The sequence below is a fragment of the Schistocerca serialis genome, chromosome 8, assembly GCF_023864345.2.
Source record: "Schistocerca serialis cubense isolate TAMUIC-IGC-003099 chromosome 8, iqSchSeri2.2, whole genome shotgun sequence".
Classification (NCBI taxonomy): domain Eukaryota; kingdom Metazoa; phylum Arthropoda; class Insecta; order Orthoptera; family Acrididae; genus Schistocerca; species Schistocerca serialis.
In genome coordinates, this window is record NC_064645.1 from 60319865 (window position 1) to 60347825 (window position 27961).

At 43.7% G+C, this 27961-nt stretch overlaps 1 protein-coding gene across 2 annotated transcripts in view; it reads right to left on the reverse strand.

The window, feature by feature from the left end:
- The window catches only part of LOC126416153 (protein croquemort-like), a 235427-nt gene extending 209710 nt beyond the window's left edge, over positions 1–25717 (reverse strand). For both annotated transcript variants that reach the window (XM_050083705.1, XM_050083703.1), the window contains exon 1: positions 25605–25717. The gene's annotated coding sequence lies outside the window, so the exon portion shown is untranslated. The remainder of the gene's footprint in view (positions 1–25604) is intronic.
- Positions 25718–27961: the final 2244 nt, after the last annotated feature.

Here is a 27961-nt window from a genome sequence, read left to right on the forward strand (position 1 = left end):
GTACAAAAACAGATTTTGCTAGGAGCTGTTTGTCATGCACTCAAGAGTTGACAGGTGCTTCTCAAGCGAGACATCTCCACTCGAGGGGAATAAATTTAGAGAGTGCGTCAGTAGAAATGAAACACTCTAAATCTACATCTCAATTGCATTCTCCATCACACTTATTCAAGACGACGTGACGGTCAGGCGAAAAAAAACAACAGCTGAGTGTTCATTAAACACAATTCTCTTCGCTAAACGGCTAAGTTGTTATAACGTTTCGTAACGCGGCCAGCGTCAGTACAAAAGTGATTGCGACAGGCACGAGGGTACGCTTTCGAGCCTGGCACTGCGAGGAATTCGCATCGTCGGAATAAGGCCAGCGAGGGTGGAAGAGCAGCTGGTGTACACTTCACTGTTACCGACCTGTGAGCGCACCAGTCCAGTCGATTCCACATTCTGTCCTGGGCAGGATGCCGATGGAGGGAGCTTGGTATTGTTTCCCTCCACCGTCTTACGACGTCTGAGGTGCGTAACAGTGTCGTGTGGACGACTGTACAGTGTTTTGCCTAGATTGTTTGTATGCTCTGGGTGCCACCTTACGGCGAGAGATGCTCCAGGTTCTGCCGTCACTACCCTCTTTCTGCTAAATTTGCGAATGGTGTGTGCGAAGGACGGACCTCAGTAACCCGTCTTACACGCTACGTATTTGTGGTGTCTGTTCTGTCTTGTGTCTTGATAAATGCTATAACTTTCTCGCCGTGAAGATCTCACATTTTGGCAGATTCTTCCTGGAACATTCACTCTCGAAATTACAATAGTAAACCTCTCCACGATGTACAAGATGAGCTAGGTAAATATGTCCCGGGAAATATTTCATGCACCTCACGGTAGGCAACCCAAATTACATCATCACGACTAAAGTAACCTGGGTTGCCTAGCTTGAGGTGCATGAAATACACTGAAGAGCCAAAGAAACTAGTACACCTACCTAATATTGTGTAGGGCCCCGCGAGCACGCAGAAGTGCCGCAACGTGACGTAGCATTGATTCGACTAGTGTCTGGAGTAGTGCTCGACGGAATTGACACCTTGAATCTTGCAGGACTGTCCATAAAGCCGCAAGAGAACGAGGAGGTGGAAATCTCTTCTGAAGAGCACGTTGCAAGCCATCCCAGATATGCTCAGTAATTTTCATATCTGGGGAGTTTGGTGGCCAGCGGAAGTGTTTAAATTCAGAAGAGTGTTCTTGGTGCCACTCTATAGCAATTCTGGACGTGTGGGGTGTCACATGGTTCTGCTGGAACTGCCCAAGTCCGTTGCAATGCAGAATGTACATGAATGTATGCAGGTGATCCGACAGGATGCCTACGAACGTGTCAGCTGTTAGAGTCGTATCTAGACGTAGCAGGGGTCCCGTATCACTCCAACTGCACACGCCCCACACCGCTACAGAGCCTCCATCAGCTCGAACAGTCCTCTGCTGACATGCAGGGTCCTTGGATTCATGTGGTTGTCTCCATATCCATTATAATTATCCGGGCTGTTATGCCGTGGTCGGTTGATGAATTCTGTGTCGATTCCCAACGTTTGTTGCCTCCATATCCGTGACGGCCGGAGCGGCCGAGCGGTTCTAGGCGCTTCAGTCCGGAACTGCGGGACCGCTACGGTCGCAGGTTCGAATCCTGCCTCGGGCATGGATGTGTGTGATGTCCTTAGGTTAGTTAGGTTTAAGTAGTTCTAAGTTCTAGGTAACTGATGACCTCAGCTGTTAAGTCCCGTAGTGTTCAGAGCCATTTGAACCATTTTTCCATATCCGTACACGTCCATCCACTCAATACAATTTGAAACGAAGCTCGTCCGAGAAGGCAACCTGTTTCCAGTCATCAACAGTCACTGTTGACGGGCGCAGGCGCGGTGTAAAGTTTTGTATCATGCAGTCATTAAGGATACACGAGTGGGCGTTCGGCTCCTAAAGCCCATATCCGTGATGTTTCGTTGAATGGTTCACATGCTGACACTTGTTGATGGCCCAGCATTAAGAACTGCAGCAATTTTCGGAAGGGTTGCACTCCTGTCACATTGAACGACTCTGTCGTCGTTGGTGCCGTGCTTGCAGGATGTTTTTCCAACCGCATTGATGTGGGAGATGTGACGTTTTACAGGATTCCTGATATGGTCGTATTGGAAAGTCCCCTCTTCATCGCTACCTCGGAGATGCTGTGTCATATCGCTCGTGCGCCGACTATAACATCACGTTCAAACTCACTTGAATCTTGATAACCTGCCATTGTAGCAGCAGTAATCGATCTAACAACTGCGCCAGACACTTGTCGTCTTATACAGGCGTTGCCGACGGCAACACGTATTCTGCCTGTTTACATATCTTTGATTTGAGTACGCATGCATATAGCAGTTTCTTTGGCGCTTCAGTGTATATGTGCTTTGTCCTGTCTTGTGTCTTGATAAATGCTACAACTTTCTCGCCGAGAATATTTCACGAAATTTATGTGGTAGTAACTCCTCATGGAACGTTCGCTATCTAAATTACGATAGTAAACCTCTCTACGATGTACAAGATGAGCTAAGTGAATCGGTCGCGGGAAATATTTCATGCATCTCATGGTAGGCAATACAACTTACATCATCCACCCCTTCCCACATACGAATGCAGTAAGCTGTATTGTCTGACACGGGGGTGCATGAGATATTTCCCTGGACAGTTTTACTTTTTCCACGCTGCTGGACTAGGACTCTCTTGTGCAGTCTGGCAGAGGAGTTTGTCGAGCTTCTCCTTAACACTCTGTCGATTGCTGAACGAGCCTGTGTAAAAATGTACTGCTCTTCTCGTATTCTTTTTCCTCGGCCTGTTATACCTGGTTAGGGCCCCCGACTGTGGCGCAATACTTAAGTGTTGAACGAACGAAGGCTATTTTATACACAGGTGACCTGCACGTGTTGGATTTTTTTTTTTTTTTTTTTACCTTTCGTAGAAACAATCTGATGTGGGCGCTCCACTGTAAATAGCGCCGTAAACATACTTGCAGATATTTATGGGTGTGACTTTTTCCATCGCTCGCTCGGCAATCGTATAATCATACAATAACGCGTCTTTTCGCCTACCTATGGGGAATACGTTGCGGCGTATTTGTTTTTGTTGAGGGTCAACTGCCAATCCCCGCACCATGCGTCGATCCTCTGCAAATCTTCGGGGATTCCTCTACAATTTTCTAGTGTTGCGACGTCTCTGTGTGCGGTAGCACACACCGTGAATACTCTCATAGAGCTGTTAACTCCATACACAGGGTCATTTGAGTATGTTGTGAGCAGTAACGGGCCTATAACACTCCCTTTGGATATGCGCCAATCTATATTTACGTCGGAAGTCTTCCTTTACCGTAAATAAGACTGTGTGGTCAGGTTTCACGCTGCAGCCCCGGAAATCAGCGCTGAGTCTGGTCAACTCCACATTGTCAACTCTCCTCTCTATACCGGTCAATTACTGGAATGTTAATGTTCCCTGCTCTTATATGTGATGCCCTTCATGCGTATCCTTAAACACATACATCCAAGTTGTTTGTATAGTTCGCTATAACGTCTCAAATATTGTTCTTTTGACAGAGAACATTACCACCCTCACATATTTTAATCACCTGTTTAAGAATGTTTGATATTCAGACTGTAGCCTAGAGAGCTACCGATTCTAGTCAGTCACAGATTAATATGATGGCGTGCTCAAAAGTAATGCCTCCCCATTTTATGTGAAAACTCTCAAAGCGTTTTAAACAAAACAAACTACATTAACATTACACGTATTTATTCTTCATGTCGACATATTTGCAGCTCTTTGCACCTAGAGGGCTGCGAAACGTATCGTGAAACATGGCGGTGTGCAACGTACGTATGTCGGTGCGTGAGAAACGGCGTGCTGTAACCGACTTCATCTGCCCATGCAGAATCCTCTCCTTGGGCACGACAATCCGACACCCCGGATTCTCTGTCATCGATCATCGTAGCCCCGTTTTGGCCTCACCCCATTTTCATCTGTTTCGAAAACTTAATGAGCACTTTCAAGAACTTCACTTAGATAGTGTTGACGCGGTTCAAACAGAGGAGAGGCTGTACCTCCGCCAACAAAGTCAAACATTCGTAAGTGATGGTATCAACAAACCGGCCTCTCGTTGGAAGAAATGGGTTCGTGGCCACGGTGACTATGTTGAGAAATAAATATGTTGACATGAAGAATAAAAATGTAGAACCATAATAACATTTGCCTTATTTAAAAACCTTTAAGAGTTTTCACATAAAGAATTCGGAGTCATTACTTTACACCACGTCCTAGTACAAAAATTTAATATTAAGGCTGCTGTGATATATATTTATCTTTCATGCATTTACATCTTATTAAAGAAGTTCTTCAACCTTAATTATGAGAGAAGAATAGACTCTTGTTGCTGATCCGTCAATGCTCACTGTACTCCTCTTTGATCTCTGTTTATCCCATAAGTTGATCAGACAAAAATTCTTGTTTGTTTCATAACTGATGCATTTAGCTTATACAGGGTGAGTGAGGAGGAAAGGTACGTGTTTGACAGGTGATAGCATTAGTGATCCTGAACAAAAAACTTGATGTGGGCCTTTGCCCTCTTCCGAATGGTTTCCGAGACAGAACACATTTAATGTACGTTTATATTTATTCTCAGTATTATTCATTGTCATTGTTTACAATGTGCCACAGTAATATAGAGGAAGCTGAGACGAACATTTTGATACTGGACGCTTGTGGTCTATCAAGTCGGAACACTACCTTAAACTGGCCTACAAAAAGTACTTAAGCTTCAGCGTACGCGCGTCGCGCGAGGTTTCCAATATTCTCGTGATCTCTTCGGGTAAACTGTTAGTCCTAGACAAAAAATAAATAGAACCTTTTTTGTTGCAGATTTACTTTAATTGTGAACTGAAACACATTTTTGTTGGAGTGTGCGGTTTTCGAGTTACTAAAGATAAACGTACAAAAGTGAAACTGAACGTGTTCTATCTCGGAAATGATTCGTAATAGGGCATATGTTCATATGAAGTTTTTTGTTCAGAATCACTAATACTATCGAGTCGTCTCCTGTGTATATACAGGGTGGTCCATTGATATGGCCGGGCCAAATATCTCACGAAATAAGTATCAAACGAAAAAGCTACAAAGAACGAAACTTGTCTAGCTTGAAGCGTTCTATTTAGCGACGAAGAGTCATTCACCAACAGCGGTAACGTAAACCGACATAATATGCACTATTGGGCAACGGAAAATCCACGATGGCTGCGAGAAGTGGAACATCAGCGACCTTGTCGAGTTAATGTATGGTGCGGCATTATGGGAGGAAGGATAATTGGCCCCCATTTTATCGATGGCAATCTAAATGGCGCAATGTATGCCGATTTCCTACGTAATGTTCTACCGATGTTACTACAAGATGTTTCACTGCATGACAGAATGGCGATGTACTTCCAACATGATGGATGTCCGGCACATAGCTCGCGTGTGGCTGAAGCGGTATTGAATAGCATACTTCACGACAGGTGGATTGGTCGCCGAAGCACCACACCATGGCCCGCACGTTCACCGGATCTGACGTCCCCGGGTTTCTTTCTGTGGGGAAAGTTGAAGGATATTTGCTATCGTGATCCACCGACACCGCCAGACAACACGCGTCAGCACATTGTCAATGCATGTGCGAACATTACAGAAGGCGAACTACTCGCTGTTGAGAGGAATGTCTTTCACTTATTGCCAAATGCATTGAGGTTGACGGACATCATTTTGAGAATTTATTGCATTTATATGGCATTTTTACTATACAGTTATGATTCGATATTTGTTAATCAACATTTTCAATTGATAATTAACGAATAAAAGAAAAAAAAGTTTGTGTCAGGTGCAATCGAACCACCCAGTTAGGAAACTTACGGACTGCACACTCACCTACTCTCTTTTTTTCTTTTTTTAAGTCATAAAAGACGAACTACATTGAAACAATACAACGTTGTACAAATGTTGATGGAAGGCTGAACTATTATTCAACACACCTTCAAATTAGGTACATGAAGAAAGGTATCAGCTAATTAACAATATGTCACCCTACCTGATCAACATTTTGTGTCCATAAGGATGTAACTTTTTTACACAACATAAACTAATTTTAACTACTTGCAGAACATTTTCTCCGTGCCGAGTTGATATACTGTGTGAACTGAATTTGCCTGTAATTTACTGGTGGCTGTGTTAAAGATACACGGAATCTTGAAATTTTTTGTACCTGACAGTACTGGGAAATAAGATTTTTTTTTCGTTTTTAGATGTGGATCGTACCGTTATAGGAAATTTACGTCTTGGCACTGTCATTCAAATTCTGTAAGATCGAATTCGAAGAGGACCACACTCCTGACAAGGAAGTCTCCTCATCGAACTCCTCTCATATTTGGTGGTAAGGCGGCCCATTGCACAGCCTGTTAAAAACTGAACACAGACCAAGCATGAAAACAGGAAGGAGGTGTACTGAACTGTGAAAAAAGAAGCAAAAGAGAAACAGCGAACGGTCCAAGATTAACATGTGCAGTAACGAGCGTTTTTGCACCGACAGCGTCGTCGTGGTGATGTGATCACGGTGTTAGTCTGCGACGGGGGAGACCCGGCTTCAGACCTCCCTAATACCCCATTTCTTTTTCCCAAAATTACGAACTGTCCGTCCGGTCATTGACGCGTCTGTCCGTTTATTTAAGTTTGTGTCTGTATCGTTTTGTAATGTCCTTTTGTCACAGCGGCGTGTAAATAAGGGACCTCCAGACGTGCGTACTTCCTACTTGTTCTGAACAAGTACCAAGTTTTATCACTCTTGCGTTCCGTTTTGGAAGTTATATCCTTCACTTCCTTCGTCGGAACATGTTTGACTTTTTTTTTTTTTTTTTACTTTGAGAGGTCTATGAGGCATCTCGCCTGCTCTAACTATTCATCACATTTACTTGGGACGGTGATGCTTTCTCACGACATGACTCATATTCTACAACCAGTGCATAGTATGACATTTGCCAAGAATACAGAGGGAGAACAGACACGTCAATGTCCGGAGGACAGTTATAAATATGGAAAAAAAAAGATTGGGCAAGAGGTGGATTTGAACACAGACCTCCAGCTTGGCAGCCAACATCTGAACCACAACGGCGTGGTTCTTGTAATGAGCTCCATGTTACAGATCTTCACTGTTTCCATTTTGCTTTTTTTTGCGCAGTCCAGTAGACTTTCTACTTGTTTTCATGCTCGATGTATGTTCAGTTTCTGATTGGGCTATCCAATGGGCCATTTTACCACCAAATCTGAGTGCGATGAGGCGTTTCCCTTGTGAGCAGCTTTCCAACAGTGGGACCGAAGGATTGAAATGGCCAATGTTGAAAACACACAAACGCGGCGGCCATCAAACCGGTAGATTTTACTTGGAATGGCACCAGCCTTAAAATTTTGTGGTCATACTCTACTTACTGACCTTACGACTTATCTTAGAAGAAAGATTAAGGAAAGGCAAACCTACGTTTCTAGCATTTGTAGACTTAGAGAAAGCTTTTGACAATGTTGACTGGAATACTCTCTTTCAAATTCTAAAGGTGGCAGGGGTAAAATACAGGGAGCGAAGGGCTATTTACAATTTGTACAGAAACCAGATGGCAGTTATAAGAGTCGAGGGACATGAAAGGGAAGCAGTGGTTGGGAAGGGAGTAAGACAGGGTTGTAGCCTCTCCCCGATGTTGTTCAATCTGTATATTGAGCAAGCAGTAAAGGAAACAAAAGAAAAATTCGGAGTAGGTATTAAAATTCATGGAGAAGAAATAAAAACTTTGAGGTTCGCCGATGACATTGTAATTCTGTCAGAGACAGCAAAGGACTTGGAAGAGCAGTTGAATGGAATGGACAGTGTCTTGAAAGGAGGATATAAGATGAACATCAACAAAAGCAAAACAAGGATAATGGAATGTAGTCTAATTAAGTCGGGTGATGCTGAGGGAATTAGATTAGGAAATGAGGCACTTAAAGTAGTAAAGGAGTTTTGCTATTTGGGGAGCAAAATAACTGATGATGGTCGAAGTAGAGAGGATATAAAATGTAGGCTGGCAATGGCAAGGAAAGCGTTTTTGAAGAAGAGAAATTTGTTAACATCCAGTATTGATTTAACTGTCAGGAAGTCATTTCTGAAAGTATTCGTATGGAGTGTAGCCATGTATGGAAGTGAAACATGGACGATAAATAGTTTGGACAAGAAGAGAATAGAAGCTTTCGAAATGTGGTGCTACAGAAGAATGCTGAAGATTAGATGGGTAGATCACATAACTAATGAGGAAGTATTGAATAGGATTGGGGAGAAGAGAAGTTTGTGGCACAACTTGACCAGAAGAAGGGATCGGTTGGTGGGACATGTTCTGAGGCATCAAGGGATCACCAATTTAGTACTGGAGGGCAGCGTGGAGGGTAAAAATCGTAGAGGGAGACCAAGAGATGAATACACTAAGCAGATTCAGAAGGATGTAGGTTGCAGTAGGTACTGGGAGATGAAAAAGCTTGCACAGGATAGAGTAGCATGGAGAGCTGCATCAAACCAGTCTCAGGACTGAAGACCACAACAACAACAACAACTCTATTTCACGTAAGCGTGCCTCGATACTTTGGCAGCGTCAACAGCACACAGAGTAAACGTCCTTCTGGTGATGCTGATGGCCGTACACTACCCGCGAGTTGCTAACCGGAGCGAGGTTCTAATTACGGCGGACTGCCCGCGGGCACGCCGTTACGACACTCCAGCGCAACAGGTTTCGCCGGTCCGCATACTGTGCGACCCAGAGATTCGCCGGAGTCGTACTGGAAGCGGCATTACGCACTGGCGGGTGCGGTTTCCCCCCAGTGGAACTGTACTAACACTGCGAGTGTCATACAGAAACGCAGTTTAGGCTGCGTACGAGTTCTCCAGAGGTTTTATTATCCGCCGATTTCAGTTATTATGCTCTTTTAGGATTACGTTTCGCAATACTTCTCTTAAAATTCCCTGAACGACAAATCAGCTGCTCCATTGCAAACGAGATGCAACTTTGTAGACCATCTCAGTAACACAATTCTTTGTGATTTTCTTGGAATACTAACGAAAAACAACAAAACATAAAAATTAGCCGCAATGTCATGATTCATCCCTCTTATTATGTTTTATTATTTACCACACGGTTCACGGGAAATTATTCACGGAGGCGGTTTCGGCGCTGGTTTTAGTCACGGTAAACGCATATGTTTACAGGAACATGTCGAAACAGGGCACGCGATCTTTCCTCCGTCACTTACTGGTACGGCGTTTATCCAAATGCCGATCGAACAGCCAGCACAAAACGAACCTGCCCCTGTTGCGCTACTTGATCACAACTGTACCTTACCATTTGTCTGTGGACAAAAAAAATTTGTTGAATTTCGCTGAGACTACATTCAGACGACCGTGCTATACTGTAAGTGTATTCGTCTGCAATTCATCTATAGATCTAAATGTATCAACCTAAAAGATGAAATAACATTTTCTTTGGTGAAAGAGAGGAAAACAGAAGCGCGTAAAAGTGGGCGAAAATATCCTACCCAGTAGTAGCAACGGTGTCAAACCGTGTGGCGCGGAACACAGCGCTATAGGCGACCGTAGAGTTAAAAAGCCTGCAATCCAGTCGGTGTATCTACACAATAAAAACTGGTGGGGTCGAAGACCACCCTGGTTGGGTCCTTGTTTGTTGAGACGCTCGGTTGTAACAGCCTACTTGGGGGTTGCTTAGGAAGGACAGCGACATTCGTCTCGTCGAATGCTGCCTTGGATTACACTTTACCCAAACAATCCAAAAAACCGTAGCTTTCAAAACACATTTTGTTCAATTTTTATTATGCTAATCAAAAATTAAAAAATGACAGAACGAATGACAATAATGTACAAAATCGATTAAAATGAACAAATGCGAATTTTTGTAAGCAGAAAATATGCTGCAGATGACATCAAAGTTGAACAAGTGATTTTCAAAGTTTATTTACTGTTTTTCGATTTTGAGTAAGGGGTATTTTTAGCTGTTTATTTTTTGTTGATTTCCAACAGGATTTCGACCATCTATCTGTTTTTTTTCCTATTTCAGATTTTTTTGTTTCCAGTGTCATCTAATGTTATTGACGTACATACAAAAATATTTTTAGTGAATATTTTCTAGTTTTATTTCCTAACTAATAGGATACGCTCAACTTAATAATGTAAAGACGTGATTTCAGATCGTTACACCAAAAACTTGGCGTACACAGTCATATTAACAATATACAAAGACGTACTTTGCATATGTTACTGGAATAAACCTATATTTTAGGTATCAAAGTAATCTACCTTCCAAACAATTACTAGTGGATAACAACTAAAATCGGAAATAGAAAAAGGCTCTTATACTTCCCATCAAATTAAGTTCTCGGCGCGCGTCAATTTCTTAAGTCATATAAAAAACGGCAGTTTCAGAGTCTTGCCTCCTCTCGGATAAATTTCTGTGGACGCTTGTATATTTGGAGTATTATATGCATCCGACTTTCTTGCCACAGCCAGTTACTTCCCTGAAGTTCGTTAAGTTATCAGATAGTGCGAGCAGCGGCTTAGTTTATCGTCGTTCAGCTCACTGTAGTAATCTGGAGCTATGTGTCATCGTACGTAGAACCTTATTAATGTACGCTAAGTAACCTGCTAAGTAATCTGTCGCAAATTCCTCGCCCTTTCAGATTCTTTTAATTGTAATTGAAAACGACTATAAATTTCCCTATGTTTCTGTATTCGTTAAAGTATCTAGTTTAGCCGAAAATGATTGTTTACCGCAGCCATGAAACTTATAAATTTTGAACATGAGCAAGGCAGAAGCTATGATAGGACACGAGGAAATTCCCTCACAGTGAGTCATTCACTTGGGTTCCGGAACACCCAACAGTTGCACCTACATTCAGACGTTTCGAAAGGTAAACATTAAAGTCATTCCCTTAACATGTGTGATATGATTAATAGTTTGCAACATCTAACAAGTTTAAAAATCGTTACTTGGATTTTAAGATGATGTAATGTTTCTGGGACTGTTAATGCAACCTATCAATATCGGCAGTACAAGAGGCGAGATCTAAGTCGAGAGAATGGAGTAATGAAAGGATCTGTAAGGCACTGCTGCGTTGAGCAAGGTATCGTTAAAACGTATACGACGGTCTTAATCTCTTATAACCCTATGGACATCGTAGTTACTATGGTATATCGCATTATTTTGTATTCCAGATAGCTGACACGAGCTTCTGCAATTAGGAAGAGAGGCTGAAGTCAAGGGTAATACATACATGAAAGTTACAGTTGTAGATATGTAGGTGAACGTGAAATATTTGGCAAACGAGCGCCTCCGAAGGCGAAGATACGGCCTTGGCGACAGAAACCGTATCTGACAGGATCCGTGAAGGAGCAGGCGAGGAGTGGATGGCCTTGGACGAGATGATACGGAGCTGCCTGCGGTACCACCAAAAGAGGTGTCACAGCGAAAACGCCCATCCGAGCTAGGGAGTCCTACAGCCACGATATTAACACACACGAAAAGGGGGTTTTCATTTGAAATCGTTTCAGACAACCACTGTCAGTAAGCTAAACGATAATGATATGGGCAAGAGACGCGCGGCGTATAGCATGTCTCCAGCAATCGCGTGACCTGCAAAAGTGGCTGTGCTCGATAACTGAGCAAATTCTATCACAGCTGACGAGATCGCAACTTTTTATTTCTCAACCACAATTACGAAGGCCTGGAGAGGGCATGATGTGATTTGGGCCAATGTATCTGAAACGTCCCCTTTGAACAATTATACATGACTGTGCTTAAACTGACACACAATATTTTGTTAGCGCAACGCAATCTGACTTTCAAAATTCCCTACAAAAGAATGGCCCTGACTAACACTAAACTATACCTTTCACAAATCACTTACCTCACAAAAATCTTCGCTGCTCAAGCTACTGCAATACAGCGAGCGCCACTACTGCCAGCTAAATAAAAGATTCAAACTATGGAACGCACTAACTACTGATAGGGATAGTTAGCAAATGAAAGATATTAGTAGAGAACAAACAATGTATTTACCTTGATATCATCATATATAAATATAAAGGTTCATGACAAATTACAAATCTCCGCCATCTCTCTCCCCACATCCACCACTGCTGGCGGCTCACCTCCAACTGCGCAACGCTACGCGCTGTTCACAGCCAGCTGCCTAACACTACAATGGCGAGTATTACAACAATGCAAAGCAGCCACAGACTGCACACAGCACAGCCAGTGATTTTCATATTGAGCGCTACGTAACGTTGCCAATAAGAAAACATAAACAGCCTACTTACATAGAGAAAACATAAACAGCCTACTTACATAGAGAAAACATAAACAGCCTATGAAAATCACTGGCTGTGCTGCGTGCAGTCTGTGGCTGCTTTGCATTGTTGTAATACTCGCCATTGTAGTGTTGGGCAGCGGCAGCTGGATGTGAACAGCGCGTAGCGTTGCGCAGTTGGAGGTGAGCCGCCAGCAGTGGTGGATGTGGGGAGAGAGATGGCGGAGATTTGTAATTTGTCATGAACTGCTATATTTATACATGATGATATCAAGGTAAATACATTGTTTGTTCTCTACTAATATCTTTCATTTGCTAACTATCCCTATCAGTAGTTAGTGCCTTCCATAGTTTGAATCTTTTATTTAGCTGGCAGTAGTGGCGCTCGCTGTATTGCAGTAGCTTGAGCAGCGAAGATTTTTGTGAGGTAAGTGATTTGTGAAAGGTATAGTTTAATGTTAGTCAGGGCCATTCTTGTGTAGGGAATTTTGAAAGTCAGATTGCGTTGCGCTAACAAAATATTGTGTGTCAGTTTAAGCACAGTCATGTATAATTGTTCAAAGGGGACGTTTCATATCAAGTGACAGGACCTTGTTCTTCGACGGTCTCGTGAAGCAAACCTCTTAATTCGCCATATTATGCCAGTTACTTTTCCCATAACTCCGATGGTCGAAAAGAAATGTAGTGATTCGCTTCAGCAAAATAGTGCTCCATACCACTATGCCATAATTCTCCGGCATCCGTAAATTAAGGTTTTTGGATGGATGGATGGATGCAACTATTCGCTGCTCTCGGCAGGCGCTGCAGTAATGCGGACCACTCGTCCTGTGAAAATCGTCTGTGGGTTATCATAAAAGGCGGACTTTCCCAAGAGTGACACCGGAATACCTTAGAATTGCAAAAATGTTCAAGTGTGTGTGAATTCCTAAGAGACCAAACTGCTGAGGTCATCGGTCCCTAGCCGGCCAGAGTGGCCGAGCGGTTCTAGGCGCTACAGTCTGGAACCGCTACGGTCGCAGTTTCGAATCCTGCCTCGGGCATGGATGTGTGTGATTTCCTTAGGTTAGTTAGGTAAAGTTCTAAGTTCTAGGGGACTGATGACCACAGCAGTTAAGTCCCATAGTGCTCAGAGCCATTTGAACCATTTTCATCGGTCCCTAGACTTACACACTACTTTAACTTATGATAAGGACAACACACACACACCCATGGCCTGACCCATCTAAATGGATACTCTGCAAATCACATTTAAATACCTGGCAGGGGTTCATCGAAGTACCTTCACAATAATTCTCTATTATTCCAATCTCGTATAGTGCGCGGAAAAAAGGAAGACGTATACCTCTTCGTGCGAACTCTGATTTCCCTTATTTTATTATGATGTTTGTTTCTCCCTATGTAGGTCGGCGTCAACAAAATATTTTCGCTTTCGGAGGAGAAAATTGGTGATTGAAATTTCGTGACAAGATTCTGCCGCAACGAAAAACGCTTTTGTTTTAATTATGTCCACCCCAAATCCTGTATCATTTCAGTGACACTCTCTCCCTATTTCGCGATAATACAAAACGTGCTGTCCTTGTTTGAAATTCTCGATGAACCCTGTCAATCGAATCTGGTAAGAACCCCAGTGCACGCAGCAGTATTCTAAAAATTGACGGATAAGCGTAGTGTAGTCAGTCCGTTTAGTAGGTCTGTTACATTTTCTAAGAGTCCTGCCAATAAAATGCCGTCTTTGGTTAGTCTTCCCTACAACATTTTATATGTGTTCCTTCCGCTTTAAGTAGTTCGTAATAGTAATTCCTAGGTACTTAGTTGAATTTATAATGTTTAGATTTGACTGAATTATCGTGTAACCGAAGTTTCACGGATTCCTTTTAGCACTCATGTGGATGACCTCACACTTTTCGTTATTTAGGGTCAACTTCCAATTTCCGCACCATACAGATATATTTTCTAAATCGTTTTGCAATTTGTCTTGATCTTCTGATGACTTCACTAAGATTCTCTCCTAAATCGTTTATACAAATAAGGGACAGCAGAGCGCCTGTAACACTACCTTGGGTACCGCCAGAAATCACTTCTGTTTTACTCGACGACTTTCCGTCAATTACTACGAACTGTGACCTCTCTGACAGTAAATCACAAATCCAGTCACATAACTGAGACGATATTCCATGAGCACGCAACTTCACTACAAGCAGCTTGCGTGGTACAGTGCCAAAAGCATTCTGTAAATCTAGAAATACAGAATCAATTTGAAATCCCTTGTCAACAGCACTCAGCACTTCCTGTGAATAAACAGCTAGTTGTGTTTCACAAGAGCGATGTCTTCTAAATCCATGTTGACTGTCGTCAATAGACCGTTCTCTTCGAGGTAATTCATAATGTTCGAACGCAATATATGTTCCAAGATCCTGTTGCATATCGACATTAATGATACGCCTCTGTAATTTTGTGTATTAGTCCTACTACCTTTCTTGAATATTGATGTGACCTGTGCAACTTTCCAGTCATCGGGTACGGATCTTTGGTTGAGCGAACGGTTGTATATGATTGTTAAGTATGTAGGTATTGTATCAGCATAGTCTGAAAGGAACATAACTGGTATACAGCCTGGACCGGAAGACTCGCTTTTGATAATTGATTTAAGTTGCTTCACTACTCCGAGGATATCACTCCTACGTTACTCATGCTGGCTGCTGTTCTTGATTCGAATTCTGGAATATTTACTTCGTCTTCTTTGGTGAAGGAATTTCAGAATGTTTACTATCTCTGTTTTAGCAGCAATGTCGTCGACAGTATTTCCATTGCCATCGTGCAGAGAAGGCATTGGTTGTGTCTTGCTGCTAGCATACTTTACATACGACCAGAATTTCTTTGTATCTACTGCCAGGCATCGGGACAAAATTACGTTGCGGAAACTATTATAAGCATCTCGTATTGAAGTTCGGGCCAAATTTCGAGCTTCAGTGAAAGATCGCAAATCTTGGAGATTTCGCGTCCGTTCACTGTTCAGGCAGTCTTCAGAGCAACCACCAAAGGACCAAACCATAGTTTCGTTAAATATCACAAACAATATGGTGCCTCATCATTTTGTGCGAAGTGATGTGCATAAACATGCTGCCAGTGAGAGTGAATGAACTTACTCCAATACAAGTGGAAATGAAGACATTCGTGTCGTACTGGAGACCAATCAGTGATTAATAAAATTCTATTCCAAAACTATATTGGAACAAATAAGCCCTCGGTCACAAATATTAAGTCACACGTGCCTAAAGCCATAGGCGATAACAATATTCTGCATACCGAAAAGAAGGGGCGTAGGTTAGATGTCTTAGAGGAATTGCAGATTTTCAAACATCTCTCGTCATGATTGCCTCATTCTCAACGAACAGCTGCAGCTGCGAAATAAAAACTTTTTCGACTGTATAAAGCCATTGCTTGATCTTTGATTCAGATTTCCTCATGCAGTTTACCGAAATGTTGTTTTCCTGTCACATCTTTGCTGTTTTCTTGTATGTCATAACTAACGTTTTTTACGTTACAAAATGTATCTCTATTTAAAGCAGATAAATATGTAACTTCATCCTATTATTATTAGTGCTTACGTTATGCCTGAATCAGCTGCATCACAATTTCATATGTCTAATTTTGAATGTACAGTAGCCTAGTTGTTTCTGTGGCTATTAGATGGCGCTCGTAGCAACACCATGTTTACTTGCCCACACTTTCTAACGTGGGCACCTCAGTCTTGTTGCAACCCTTATTCACAGTACGAGCAGCCCTTAGCGGCTCGCCATCTCACTTACAACTATTCATGACGTCGCCTTTCCGGCTTAGATCTTTTTTGATATGTGACTTGTAAGTACTGTATCTTTTTCCATTCAGTACAAACTTTAATTTTATTAATGTATGATATACCTAATATGTTTTAGAACAGTTAGTGTAATTCTGAAGACGACGCTCATAGTAGCGTCGAAACCTGGTCAATTTTGACTTAATATTTGTGACCGAGCGCTTATTTGTCCTAATATAATTCTGACACGGTCACTGAACCTTAGCAGTTATTCCAAAACTGTTTTCTCGCTGACATAATCTACAGGGATTGCACAAATATAAGGAGCTGGAACATAAATGCAGATCTTAGCCATACCTGCAGGTTGCGCTGTCGTATTCGACCACGAACGGCACCGGTGCAATATACTCAATACTCTGCAAGTGTCAGCCGTGGTCACAACAGTGTTCTGTGCAGCAGAGAGTGCATTATGTCGGAACCGAGTGGCTTCGAACACGGGCTAATTGTTAGTGCTCGTATGGTGCGTGCGTCTCTTAGCAAGAGAGCCGAAGTGTTTCGTGTTGCAAGAATCACCGTATCGACGATTTATATCGCTTACACGGAAAGGGGAAAAAGCATAGTCCGCTAAATTATAATGTGGACGAAGGAATATGTTGAGTGATTGTGACGGACTGTTATTGAAGAGGACTGACAAAAAATCAGGCATCCCAGAACACGCTTGTATCCGTGGAAACGAGGCGGCCGATATAGCCGCCAAGGCTGCAGTCTCTCTTCCTCAGCTTGCTGTTCGCATGGTTCGCTTCGCCGATCTACAGAGTGTTTTATATAATTGCGTAGGATTCCGCGGCCAGAGTCAGTCGACATAAAAGTTTTCTGGGTATAGTACCGCATCATAATGTATAAAACTACTGCTGCTGGAGAAAAACAAACGTTTCGGCCACGATTGCAGCGCCCTTCTTCTGGGTCACCATTAGACCCAGAAGAAGGCCGCTGCAACCGTGGCCGAAACGTTGGTTTTTCTCCAGCAGCAGTAGTTTTTTACATTATGAGAGTGTTTTATGTCGTCGTGTTGCTCTTTCATGGGACGCACATTGGTCTACACTTCCCACTAATAAATTGCGGGACGTGAAAGCTCTTCCCTGTGCTTGGACCTCTTCCTCCCGAACTCGTCGTCAGGAGGAGGTCATTTTAACTAGACTCCGGATAGGGCACTGTCTTTATAGCTATCGACATCGTTTCAGTGGCGATCCTCCCCCGGTTTGTCCTCACTGCTCTCAACTGTGGACGGTGAGATACCTTTTACTTGAGTGTCCCTATTTTACTACGCTATGCACCTGTTTATAGCTGTCACCTGAAATATATTCCATTTTAGCAGGTGACACACGCTCAGCCGATCGCTTCCTCGAGTTTATCAGTGTCAGTGAGATGACATCGGTTATTTGAAGCTCTTTTTGGAGAAAACGACCTCCCCCTCTATAGTGGTTTTCTAAGCTTTGCTTCTGTTTTTTAGTTTCCTCACTTTTTGAGTTTCGCTCCCATTGCTGCTGATTTCAATTTTTTTTTTTTTTACCCTTCCCTAAGCCACAGAACGGGTGCTAATGACCGTAGCAGTTTTGAGCCCTAAAACCATAAGAATAAAAAAGCTGCGGGCGACAGCTGCAAAAGTCGCTGCAGTACTGCGAGCGCCTAAGGAACACGAAGGTAGCTCTGTAAGTTGCGGATTGCAAGGCGACCTGGAATTACGAAACCACTCGTTAGTGATACAAATGCCCGTAACAGGTAAATACGGCGCTGGGGCCATAAAACCTGAACTACGGAGCAATGGAAGAAAGTAATTTTGTCGGATGAGTCTCATACCACACTGTCTACAACATCTGGCCGAGTTCACATCGCAAGAATGAACCATTGCGAGGGTTCGGCGATGATTAAAGACAGTGACATCGTGGTATTCCGTGAGCGCTACCGGTACTTTGCGAAGTCGCGTTACTGCGGAGGGTTGTGTGAAAGTTTGTCTGATGAGGTCCGTCACGTGGTACAGTGTTTGTTCTCCACTGTTGTGCTGTGTTCCGCGGCGGCACAGCCCCCGTTCACACACCTCACAATACTCCAGGGCTGTTTTTGTGAGCGAGAGGATGAACTGTCGCATCACTTCTCAGCACAACTGTCACCAGATTTCAATATTACTGGGCCTTTGTGGTCTACTTTGAAGAGAAGGGGATCGCTATCCATCTCCATCATGACCCGCTCGGTTGGCCGTGCGGTCTAACGCACGGCTTTCCGGGCGGGAAGGAGCGCCTGGTCCCCGGAACGAATCCGCCCAGCGGATTTGTGTCGAGGTCCGGCGAGCCGGCCAGTCTGTGGATGGTTTTTAGGCGGATCTGCCTCGGCAAATGCGGGCTGGTTCCCCTTATTCCGCCGGCCGGAGTGGCCATGCTGTTCTAGGCACAACAATCTGGAACTGCGTGACCGCTCCGGTCGCAGGTTCGAATCCTGCCTCGAGCATGGATGTGTGTGCTGCCCTTAGGTTAGTTAGGTTTAAGTAGTTCTAAGTTCTAGGGGACTGATGACCTCAGATGATAAGTCCCATAGTGCTCAGAGCCATTTGAACCATTTTTGAACCCCTTATTCCACCTCAGCTACACTATGTCGGCGATTGCTGCGCAAACAAGTTCTCCTCGTACGCGTACACCATCATTACTCTACCACTCATACATAGGGGTTACAATCGTCTGGTGTGAGACGTTCCCTGGGGGGTCCACCGGGGGCCGAACCGCACAACAACCCTGGTTTCGGTGTGGGGCGGCGGAGGGGTGAAGTGGACTGCGGTAGTCGTCGTGGGGTTGTGGACCACTGCGGTTGCGGCGGGGACGGAGCCTCTTCGTCGTTTCTAGGTCCCCAGTTAACGTAACGTAACATAACATAACATAAAATCTCCATCATCATCACCTGAACTTGCAACTATTTTAAGGATAATGGTATAAGATACCCCTGAAAACAATACAGGACCTGTATTTATCCATTCCGAGAGGACTGGAAGCCGTTTTGAACGCCAATGAGTTCCCTACACCGTATTAGGCATGACAGTGTGTTGTGTTTGTGCTACGTTCACATTTTTGTCACCCTCCACCCCCCTCTCCCCCTTGTTCATCTACATTCATATTGTGCAAACCGCTTTCGAGTATATGGCAGAGGATGCTTCCCGTAGTACCACATACTAGTGTTTCTTCCCGTTCTGTTCGCCTGTGGATCGCGGGAAGAATATACGGAGTGTATTGTGTTCCCAGACTGCTCACTTGATACTGGGTCTTGAAACTTCCTATGCAGATTTTCGCGAACTGTTGACTTCTGCCTTCAAGAGTCTGTCAGTTGAGGATTTCCAGCGTTTCCGTGATTCCCTCCCGTGGTTGAAACAAACGTATGACGTTTCGTGCTACCGTTCTTTGTATACGGTCGGTATCCTTTGATCTATTGCATGTAGATCTAACACACTTTAGCTGTGTTCTGATTCTTGTCGCAAGAGTGTTGCTCACTGTTTCATTCAAATTACTAATTTCAGTCGGCATCGGACATTTTCAGGTAATTCAGAAAAAAAGACGTCACGCAAATAGCGACGGAGTTATATTGTTAATGTGGTGATTTCTGTTCAAATTTTGGCAAGATTATGGGATGCTGAAATGGAAAGGTTCATCGAAAAGACTTAGGTGAGTTAAAAGGATCTACACAACACACTGCAGGATAAAGTGACAATCAGTAAGTAAAGCTAAACACTTAAGCACAAACTTGTTGTATTCAAGGGATAGTAATCACACTGCAAGACTTCAAACGGAACTACAGTTTGGCATATTGTCCAATAACAGATCTTATTCGTGAAACATTGCATTACGAAAGCCGAAGTAAACACACAGATGAACAGTCACTAAAGTGAACCCACGAATGTTTGACGTTCCCTCGCGTCGTTGACGCTCGTTTTTCTCGCGTGCGTCACTTGGACCTGCTTCAGTGACAACAATGTACTGTTAGCTGGCCACTCGAGCCGATCATTCGCAAACACTGTCGGATGAACAGATAGAATACGGGTCACGTATGATTCAGAAAACAGCTCTGTACGTAGAGATGTTGCCGTCAACCAAGATGATTCGGAGTGAAAATAATACAAATGTTGTGACTGCTGTCTAGACCACACCCTGGACGCCATCTCATGTCAGAAAAAAATCCTGTAGCGTTTCAGAGAGAATATTTGTTAAAATCTTAGCAAACGAGATTCCATATAAACGGCAGGGCACTGTTGGATTCTCTCTAGACTTTTTGCTGTGATAACTTTTCAAACTTTTTAGTCACACGTGAGCACGTGGAAGTATGTGACTTTTCTCTCATGATTATTGTGATATGTTGTTTCCTACGATTCAGCGTTGGACATAAAAGGTGATACCGAGAACTCAAAGAAAAAAAGTCATGTTTACTGTAATTAATTGGAGGTACTGATTTTAAGTATTCCAAAGATTCCAGTTTCATAAAACACACTCAGTTAATTCTCAACTCTACAAGCAACAACATGTCTATCGTCTCTGTAATAATGTTCACAATTTCTTTTGTAAAGAGGGCTAAGCTGTTGGCTGCCAATCCGTGTACAGCCTAAATGAAAACAAATCTAAACTAGTAAGGTACTCAGCACATGCCAGTTCTCTCTAAGTTTTCGAACTTTAAAAACCAGTCCCACATCTGTGCGAGATTTTAATTCTGAATAGTTCGCAGGCGTTGACTCTTTATCGGGCTCTGAATATACACCACGCGGTTTAACGAATGACCGTTCTGTCCCACATGGATGTCTACTGTGGCTCACCTGGATAGACAAATGAACAATTTGGTGCGGGTGACAAATGCTCACAGTGAAGGGAGCGTGTAGTGGTGGTGTGTTACTGACTGTAGTGCGCTAGTAACGATAGAAAACATTTAGATGTATTTCCGTACCACCGTTACGAAGCAGTACACAGGGAATTAGTGAAACAAACACACAGAGATTTCGACTCGATTCTCTGTCGTTTCTACGATTCTGTTTCTATCACTTGACACCGTCATAAGAAATCACGAAACTTTATCCGTCCGAAAAGCTTTACCACGAGGCAATAATTTTCAGAGATGGTTCAGGTTTGTCATGAGGTCGCAGAACTTTGTCCAGAAGCTGATTTTGTGGCTGTTGCGTGCAAATTCTGTCAACTTTTTATAAGTAGCCATTACTGTCACCCTGCAAAGTTTTGACCCTATCAGAGACCGACCTATGGCGGTTTCCCCTTGTGAAGTTAGAAAACAGCGTCACATTCTACTCTGTTTCATGAGTATCCGAAAACGTTTCTGCGCCAACTAAATTCACTGGATGCGAAGGTGCTTCGTAGCGTGCACCTTCTGAACTGAGTACAGAAGTTTCCCGATAACACTGTAACCTGACACAGCGGAACTCTTTATAGCGCTTGTGTCCATTGCTTTCCTTTCATCCACATTTACGGCAAGCTGCGTTTCATCACACTTGTGGCTTTGCTGCAGTTCCTGTTGCGATGATAGCACCTACGGACATCAGCTCCGTCAGCGATCAATGTGGGTGTGCTGCTCGCCCTATCTGATAACTACTTTACACGCCGTACCGTGAACGCTATGGAGTTTTAGCGGAATCCCTTGCGGCAGGTCTCGCGTAGTATTTGATCGGTTTGAACACTGGCAGTCCAGAGCAAGGTACTGGGTTTTCCGAACCAAAGGTATTCTTGGAAAGATACTCTGGCTTTCCATACCTCTGTTGTCAGCCAAAGTACGGCGTTGGACGACTTTCGGGAGTCTAGTGAAACGAATCTACCTGTTCACTTGCGGCAATGAGTTATAAGATACGAGTTTCCTGTACCAACGCTGAATTTGTCGATCGTGCCGATAAGAAGAATTCTGTCTTTTGCAACTAAATGTTTGTTTCGTTTTTAGGTATCATCCCACGAAGCAACCAACGAGGTTCACCACTGGATTAATTCTTCCGACATTCTTGTGTGGTCTGGCCATTTGATATTTATACAGTGTAAATAGTTGTGCATGAGTATGTTTTGTTTAACTCCGTATTGGATTTTTTTGTAATTTATGCATACGACAATAACAATAAAAGCACCACCGATTTCAGTTTTTCTGTTCTGTTTATGCATCCATTAATTCTTTTGCGCACACTCTACATGCACACAGTACACGTTTCCAGTTGACAGTAAGTTACATGTATACATCACACAACTGTGATCTCGTGTCCACAGAGCAACCAGTAGATACATTAAAAGAAAAGAAAAATGAAAATGAACATTCAGTTGTGAAAGAAGGAATTTTGCTCATCGGTGTGATAAACAATTGAAATAGCAACTGAGATGGAATGACCGGAAATATTAACAGTATGTATGCTGAATTTTCAGTTAAAATTCCTTGTTCACTTTGAGATTAGGCAGGTGAATCTACAATCTGTTGGTTCACTTACCCATAAAGCCGAGTCTGACTAATTTTATCGTAGTGATTAATAAGCGAGTTAAGTGTGGGAAGCATGTATAGAGGTCCCAGGACGAATTGTCAGTATTCACGCTCGTGACAAGAGCTCTGAGCATTTGTCCATCTTCGATACTGTGAAACAAATCCCTTGTACTGCAGGCTCTTTGCTTTCCACGTTTTGAGAGAAGATAGTGTGGACCAAATTAAGAAAAAATTGTCTAGATAACACATGCTCTAAAATGCATATGTTAAGAGCTACGAGCACTTGTCCAGTAGAAGCGAAAGGAAGGTAAGCACTTCAGAGCCCAAGTTTACTGCTCATTTTATTCTTATTTTGGTCCTTACTACCACCTTTTAAGATATAGGAAATAAAGAGTTTGTAGTAGAAGAGGTTTTTCTCACAGTATCGACGGCGAAGAAGTGCCCACAGCTCCTAAGGCATGCATTTTAGAGCCCATGTTTGCTATCGTTTTTTGCTTCGAATATGATCGCTCCTGTCATATCCCTGAAAAATGACCATTCCTCCTCGGACACCCTCTGCATCCCAAGTCTTTTGCGGTACGCTTTCGCAATGTTCGTAACAATCGTTTTCGCGGCTTTCGTAATCTTTCTACTAGCGTCTCCCTTTGGAGTTTATCAAGTATTTTAGTGACGCTCCCGTACTGATTAAGTGAAGCAGTGCCGCACTGCGGAGGTGTTTTATGAATCGTCTGTTCAGTTAATCCCACTTGGGGAGATTCCTAGGCTAACGAACAATACTCAAGAGTCGGTCTCTGGAGGGTATTGTAACCGATATCCTTAGTGAACCAACTACTCTTTCCTTACATTCTTCTAATGAATCTACTTCCCTCACAATTCCACCACAACTCTCTCCGCACAGAAACCATAAAGTAATCTGACGAGTGCGCCTTCTTACGCGCGTTATAGTTGCTTATCTAAAGGGTCAGTTGATTGTCTTTACGCCAAACACCTTCAGGCGGGTCCCATGTATACAATTTACAACACTTTCCTAATGGTACGACTCCCCAACACAAAGCTGTAGAGTCCGCGCGCTGTCTGAGAGGGCTGTTGGGCTGTCTACCAGCGCGTCTAGAGAATATCGTGAATTGCAACTGTTGTCTCACAGTTCCTTGCGGTAGGTGCAATGATACTGTCACGTCTGACGATGTCCCTCTGTTGAGAACCACGCGCTGAGATCTGCTTCGCTAGGCGTCTTCAGTTTGGAATTCCATAGTTGCGTGTTTTGTGTACAAGAAGGAAGCGCGGAACCGAAACCCAGCCGAGGTAGGTGTTGTCCTAGCGAGGCGATCCTTAATGTGCTTCGAAGAGAGACAATTGAAGCTGTCTGTGTGTCTAAGAAAAATTATGAACGCAACACCGACTGAAATGAATTAAACTGATTCATTGTCAGAATACTTAGAAAGTGCAACAGGTCTACTAGAGAGACTGCTTACACCACGCTTGTCCGCCATATTCTGGGGTACTGCTGTGTGGTGTGGGATCCGCAACAGGTGGGACTGACGGATGCCATCGAAAAAGTTCAAAAAAGGGCAGCTCGTTTTCTATTATCGCGAAGTGGGGGAAATAGTGCGACAGACATGATACGTGAATTAGAGTGGCAATCATTAAAACAAGACGTTTATCGCTGCGACGGGATCTCCTCATGAAATTTCAATCACCAGTTTTCTCTTCCAATTGCGAAAAGGTTCTGCTGGCAGCCACCTACATAGGGAGAAACGATTATCACGATAAAATAAGAGAAATCAGGGCTCGCACAGAAAAATTTAAGTGCTGGTTTTTCCCGCGCGCCGCTCGAGAGTGGAACGGTAGAGAGACGGCTTGAAGGTGGTTCATTGAACCCTCTGCCACGCACTTTATTGTGAATAGCAGAGTAATCATGTAGATGTAGATGTAGAAACTGATTGAAATTAAAAGAATGTGCCCGTAGAAATCAAAGCAGTAGAGATGCGATGACATGAGTCGAGAGTTTAATTCAGTTCACATACATCCGTTTTAGAACCACACGTTCCACCCCCTCGCTTTGTTTTCATTTTATATTACGTTCGTTGCATCTCATCCGTGTCGCACCCCATCGTCGGGTAATCATCTCTGCCAGCAGCCGAGCCGTCAGGCCGGAATCCGGCATCACCTGTGATCGTCACTGCCAAATTCCTCCTTGTGGCAGGGCTATCCACCGGTTCAGTTCACCAAGTTGTGCTATCCTAGTCCTAAATACCCCGTGGGAAGAACTCCTGGTAGTAGTGACCGAAAATCATTGGCGGAAACAACAGTGATACTGAAAATTTGACTCAGACCTGGAGGCGTGCTTAAACAGTCCTGTGGTTAAGGCAGCTGCTCTCGGTATACAGGAATTACGGGGTTCCGGTCTCGATCTGGCACAAATTTTTAGTTTCCCCATAGAAATAGCATCACGTCACTCAATGTGTTACTCTCGTGTCGAGAGAAGATATGGAAACGAAAGAAGGAGCCACGAATCCATAGTGTTACTCTCATTACTGTAACAGTTCCAAAGGTGCAGCTATCTTGCCACACATCAGTTAACTGCTCTGTATATCGAATGCCATTCGGAATCGAGAAACGAGCCATCGGTTTGAACTTTCTTGCTCACAGCATTCCGAATCTTGTGAAGGGAATGAGGCGAGGAGTGGTCCCCGCATATGACGAACGGCCTGCAGACTCTCCTTTACAGTATCGTGTGGGTTAACACAGCAAAAACAAGCGCTGTCGAGGAGTACTGTGTTTTATTAACAGTAGCAGACGAACACTTTCTTTGTTGACTGTTCCGAGTGACTTGTAGTGCGAGTGTTATCGGAAGTGATCAACCGTGCCTCGACGCCGAACACAAAACAGACGGCACCAGCACAAGGAGGTCGGTACTCACTGCACTTGCACTGCACTGCACCGCACCGCACGGACCACACTGTAGCCTCCTCGTCGGCGCGCTCCCTGCCGGCGACTGGACGCTCGCAGCTGGTGCCGCCGCTCTTGGCGCGGCTCGCCAGGTCCCAGTGACGTCACAGCTGATTAAGCGCACCGTCACAGAACGCACCGCTAGCCTGCGGCGCGGCCTGCTGGTGTGGCGGGCAGAGAGTGTAGTGGGGGGGGAAGCGGCACTTGTTGTCCTCTGCTGACGAGTCACGTGCGACTGGCGGGCAATGTGTGAGCGCGTGATCCCGCGACCCGGCAGCCGGGCAGCTGTCTTATCACAAGTTCCCGAACGCTTTCGCGTGCTCTCCAGCAGCAGTATTCATTCACTGAGTTTTCGCGCTGAGTCTGTAGTAAACAGTTTCTCTGTCAGAGTCAGAAAAGGACTTCAGTTGAATGGAATGGATAGTGTCTTGAAAGGGGGATGTAAGATGAACATCAGCAAAAGCAAAACGAGGATAATGGAATGTAGTCCAATTAAGTCGGGTGATGATGAGGGAATTAGATTAGGAAATGAGACACTTAAAGTAGTAAAGGAGTTTTGCTATTTGGGGAGCAAAATAACTGATGATGGTCGAAGTAGAGAGGATATAAAATGTAGACTGGCAATGGCAAGGAAAGCGTTTCTGAAGAAGAGAAATTTGTTAACATCGAGTATAGATTTAAGTGTCAGGAAGTCATTTCTGAAAGTATTTGTATGGAGTGTAGCCATGTATGGAAGTGAAACATGGACGATAAATAGTTTGGACAAGAAGAGAATAGAAGCTTTCGAAATGTGGTGCTACAGAAGAATGCTGAAGATTAGATGGGTAGATCATATAACTAATGAGGAGGTATTGAATAGGATTGGGGACAAGATAAATTTGTGGTACAACTTGACTAGAATAAAGGATCGGTTGGTAGGACATGTTCTGAGGCATCAAGGGATCACCAATTTAGTATTGGAGGGCAGCGTGGAGGGTAAAAATCGTAGAGGGAGACAAAGAGATTAATACACTAAACAGATTCAGAAGGACGTAGGTTGCAGTAGGTACTGGGAGATGAACAAGCTTGCACAGGATAGAATAGCATGGAGAGCTGCATCAAACCAGTCTCAGGACTGAAGACCACAACAACAACTGACCCTACGACATAAAAAAGGACACACTACGAAAGAGTTATGCAGATTGTTTATGTAGAATTGATATTCATTCAGATATCGGCGGAAAATGCAAAAGTGTAAGTTTTGGCTGCCGACGGTTGAATGTGTGACACTGCAGCGCAGTTTACTGCACAATTGCCAATGATAGTTAACAGGAGATACGTCGAAACCAGGGCGTAAGGTCTTTGCGAAGTGAATTTTGTTTACTCACAACGGAACCTCCCAATCGCACCCCCATCAGATTTAGTTATAAGTTGGCACAGTGGATAGGCCTTGAAAAACGGAACACAGATCAATCGAGAAAACAGGAAGAAGTTGTGTGGAACTATGAAAAAATAAGCAAAATATACAAACTGAGTAGTCCACGTGGAAGGTAGGCAACATCAAGGAGAGCGTGAGCTCAGGAGCGTCGTGGTCCCGTGGTTAGCGTGAGCAGCTGCGGAACGTGAGCTGCTAGGTTCAAGTCTTCCCTCGAGTGAAAAGTTTAATCTATTTTATTTTATTTATGATTATCACATCCACAAGAAAACCTAAATCGGGCAAGGTAGAAGAAACTTTTTACGCATTCGCCAAGCGTACAAGTTAGGTGGGTCGACAACATATTCCTGTCATGTGACGCACATGCGGTCACCAGTGTCGTATAGAATGTATCAGACGTGTTTTCCTGTGGAGGAATCGGTTGACCTATGACCTTGCGATCAAATGTTTTCGGTTCCCATTGGAGAGGCACGTCCTTTCGTCTACTAATCGCACGGTTTTGCGGTGCGGTCGCAAAACACAGGCACTAAACTTATTACAGTGAACAGAGACGTCAATGAACGAACGGACAGATCATAACTTTAAGAAAATAAAAAAGTAAAATTTTCAATGGACGAAAGACGAACTAAGAACCGCTCTTTCCGCAGCTGCTCACGCTAACCACGGGACCACGGCGCTCCTGAGCTCAGATTATCCTTGGTGTTGCCTATCATGCACATGGACTACTCAGTTTGTATATTTTGCTTATTTTTTTCATAGTTCCACACAACTTCTTCCTGTTTTCTCGATTGATCTTTGTTCCGTTTTTCAAGGCCTATACACAGTGCCAACTTATAACTAAATCTGAGGGGGGTGCGACGGGGAGGTTCCCTTGTCAGTTGGACTGTAAGTACGCCTCGCAGACAGGCGCGTGA